Genomic DNA, 3,653 nt, shown 5'->3' with positions numbered 1-3,653 from the left:
CATTCGCTTTGCTTGCCGTTTTGAAACAGCTGTTGTGACATTAAAAAGCTGTGGGGGGAGGGGGGACAGCGGGAACATGGCACACTCAGGGGCGGAGGCGGAGAAGAGGCGAGACGGGTGGGGGATATGGGAAGGTTCATAGTAGGGCCCCGGGGCGGGCGAGTTGCTGGGGACTTTGGAGAGAAGGGTGGAATGGCGGGCGGAAGCGGGTGAATTTGGCGGCCGGGCATGGTCGCAGCCCCCGTGCACCAGGAGAAAGTTGGCCACCTCTGGCTCAAGCGACCATCTTCCTACAATCTCCTGCCAGGGCTTGTCAAGCCTACCTTAAACCTCTAGAGACTTCCTACCCCTTCAGGTTACCATTCCCGTGCTTCCCACCCTCCTATTGAAGCTTTTTCCCTATATCCAACCTAATTCCTCCCCCATGCATTGAGACCATTGCACTTTTTTTCTGTCATCTGCCCCTGAGACGTCTAGACCTCACTCTTTCCTTCTGCTTGGTGGGACCTGAGAACCTCTTTTCAGGTAGTTGAAAGCCAGTATCAATCCCGCCCTCATTCTTCTCTTCTGCAGCACTTATAAATCTCGAGTCCCCTTAGCCTCCCTCTATAGTCTTCAGCGCTCCGTTTCCCACTAATCATTTTTGTTTGCCCTTCTTGCTGGACCTCTTTCAATTTTTCCACTCACCTTCTTAGTTCAGTGTGGGGCCAATTGGACACAGTACTCCAGATTGAGGCCTCACCCAATGTCAAAGAGAGTGGGAACGTATGTCCCTCATCTGCTGACAATTCCCTCAGTGACTTATGACAGCAAAATGCATGTAGCCTTACTTTGGACGTACGGGCACCCACTCGCGTCTGACTCTATTCCCAGCCCTTTCCTCCTCCCTACCACTCACCCCCTAGGTCCTTTTCCTCGAATCTGTGCCTAGTCCATCTCCTAGGTCTATACATGGGCTTTTCGTCCTAGTTTTGCAGGACTCATGCACTTTTCCATCTTGTTGCCCCCAATCTCGCTACTTTACTCTGTTCCTTGTTCGTTTCCTCTCCGCGTTCTATCCCGTTATCCCCTCCAGCGTATCTCCACTCCTCCCAGTTAGTGTCATCTGCAAACTGCTGAGGGTGCAGTCCACACCATTCTCCAGCTCATTATGAAGATATGAACAAAACCGGCCCCAGACCGACTCTTGGGACACTTCACTGATACTGGCTGCCAACTAGACATGGAGCATTGATCACTACTGTTAGCCGATGATTAGCCAGCTCCCTAATCCACTTATGTCCCTTATCCAGCCCATACGGTTTTAACTTGCTGGCAGGAACACTCTGGGAAACTAGCAAAAGCTTCCCTAAAGTCAAAGGAATAGATGTCCACTGCTTTCTCCTCATCCACAGACCCAGAATTATTCCTCATAGAAGGCAGTTAGGCTAGTCAGGCATGACTTGCCCTTAGTGAATCCATGCTGATTGTTTCCTTATCACTTCTTCTTTCTAAGTGCTTCAAAATTGATTCCTTGAGAAACCTGCTCCATGATTTTCAGGGACTGAGCGTGAGGCTGACTGGCCATGTAGTTCCCTGATCCTCCTCCTTCCCTTTTTTTAAAAGAATGGGCACTCACATTAGCCTTTTTCCAGTCATCCTGACTGCCCCAATCACTAGTGAGTTTTCAAAGATAATGGCCAATGGTTCTGCAAGCACATCCGTTCAACTTCCTTTTTAAGCGCCCCTCAGATGCGATGTTGGTCATGCAGCCCCCATACCTTGTCTCAGCCAGCTGAACTCGACCATCTCATGGTCCCTGCCTCCCAGGTTCCCATCCACTTTTGCTTCCCTTACTAATTCTTCCCTGTTTGTGAGCAGCAGGTCAAGAAGAGCTCTGCCCCTAGTTGGTTCCTCCAGCACACGCACCAGGAAATTGTCCCTTACACTTACAAAAAACTTCCTGGATTGTCTGTGCACTGCTGCTGTATTGCTCTCCCAGCAGATATCAGGGTGATTGAAGTCCCCCATGAGAACCAGGGCCTGTGATCTAGTAACTTCTGTTAGTTGCCTGAAGAAAGTCTAGTCCACCTCATCCCCCTGATCTGGTGGTCTATAGTAGACTCCCACCACGACATCACCCTTGTTGCTCACACTTCTAAACTTAATCCAGAGACTCTCAGGTTTTTCTGAAGTTTCATACTGGGGCTCTGAGCAGTCATTCTGCTCTCTTACATACAATGCAGCTCCCTCACCTTTTCTGCCTGCCTGTCCTTCCTGAACAGTTTATATCCATCCATGACAGTACTCCAGTCATGTGAGTTATCCCACCAGGTCTCTCTTATTCTAATCACATCATAGTTCCTTGACTGTGCCAGGACTTCCAGTTCTCCCTGCTTGTTTCCCAGGCTTTTTGCATTTGTGTATACTATAATACACAGTAATACACAGTTAAAAAGCTGCACTGGGCTGTGTGGATGTCCTTATTCTGGTTTTAACCAAGTTTGTTTTGATTCAGTTCCATGCAAGTGGAAACAGTTTGCCCTGGTTTAGATAACAGGGTTACTTTGGATATGGCTGGAGATTTTTTCCATCACAAAATGATGATTTGCCAAATCTGAAGTGTTCTAAGGAAACATCTCAGTTCTGAAAGAATTTGGGCAGAAAGCAGGCCGGGGACTGACAAAAACCTGCCTGGTGTCTCACCAGCTCGTCCCTCCCCAACGCTTCAGCAGCTCACCAGGAGGGCTGCCCCCTAGCCTAGGGTTTCTGAAGTACAGAGGCGCCAGGAGCCTGGAACCACTGGGATACCCGGCTCCCAGGGCCATCAGCAACTGGCCTGGTGGCTACCCCGGAGCCGGGGCTCCCAGGCACTCCTGACTCCACGGCACCTGCCTGGACGGGCAGCCGGGGATCCCAGGGAGCACATTTCATTTCACACCCACGTTCCTGCAGCTCGGTGTGTCCCAAACCAAGTATTGTGGGGTTCAAGTTGTGGGGAACATTTCCAGTTTTTGGTTTTTTGTCCCAATTTGGGACAAACTTTTTTCCAAAAACTCAAATATTTTTTGTGAACTTTGAATTCCACTTTCCAGCCAGTATTAGTTTAAATCCCTCTGCTGGCTTCCCCCTGTGCCTGGGGCCCGGCTCACGCATCACTTCTCTCTTGGTCCCCGCAGGCACCGGGAGGGGGCTGGGTGCTGAGGAGCTGGCTGTGCAGCACCACAGGGAGGCGCAGGCACCTGTCAAAACAGCTCCAAAGCCAAAGGCCTCACCAAGGCAGTCCAAGAGGAAAGCGCCCCAGAGCCCTGGTCAGAAGAGAAAGAAACCCTCTCTGGATGGAGAAGAGCCAGCAGCCCCCTCTGAGGGTGGGAAACAGCAGCTCCCCACCTGTTCCACGTACATGCAACAGCCGCTTCCTTCTGTGCGCATGCAAAAGCCTTTCCTTCCTGTATGCTGGAAACAGCCACCGCCTGTTGTGCACAGGGAACAGCCTGTCCCTCCTGTGTGCCGGGAACAGTTACCCCCTCCCCTGTGCAGAGAGCAGCCATCCCCTCCTGTGTGCCAGGAACAGCCACCCCCATCCTTGAGCAGGGAACAGCCGTCCCCTCCTGTGTGCTGGGAACAGCCGCCCCCGCCCCTGAGCAGGGAACAGCCACCCCCTTCTGTGTGCC

The 3,653-nt window shown here is 51.6% G+C and overlaps 3 protein-coding genes across 5 annotated transcripts in view; 2 read left to right on the top strand and 1 right to left on the bottom strand.

Annotated features, from left to right (window-relative positions):
- AIP (AHR interacting HSP90 co-chaperone) overlaps positions 1-3,653 on the top strand; it is a 340,731-nt gene that overhangs the window by 179,289 nt on the left and 157,789 nt on the right. The window lies entirely within an intron of this gene.
- The window catches only part of LOC116822208 (uncharacterized), a 52,028-nt gene that overhangs the window by 39,957 nt on the left and 8,418 nt on the right, over positions 1-3,653 (bottom strand). The gene's annotated exons all lie outside the window — the stretch shown is intronic.
- Positions 1-3,653, top strand: part of LOC116822193 (uncharacterized) — a 31,141-nt gene that overhangs the window by 22,183 nt on the left and 5,305 nt on the right. For 2 of the 3 annotated variants that reach the window (XR_012655863.1, XR_012655864.1), the window contains one exon: positions 3,159-3,648. The gene's annotated coding sequence lies outside the window, so the exon portion shown is untranslated. Of the gene's footprint in view, positions 1-3,158; positions 3,649-3,653 lie in introns of those variants that run through there. The other variant, XR_004373095.2, reaches the window with a different exon arrangement.

Source organism: Chelonoidis abingdonii, chromosome 4 (assembly GCF_003597395.2).
Source record: "Chelonoidis abingdonii isolate Lonesome George chromosome 4, CheloAbing_2.0, whole genome shotgun sequence".
Lineage (NCBI taxonomy): Eukaryota > Metazoa > Chordata > Testudines > Testudinidae > Chelonoidis > Chelonoidis abingdonii.
Note: the sequence above shows the minus strand (reverse complement) of the source record. Positions and strands in the feature narration are given on the sequence as shown.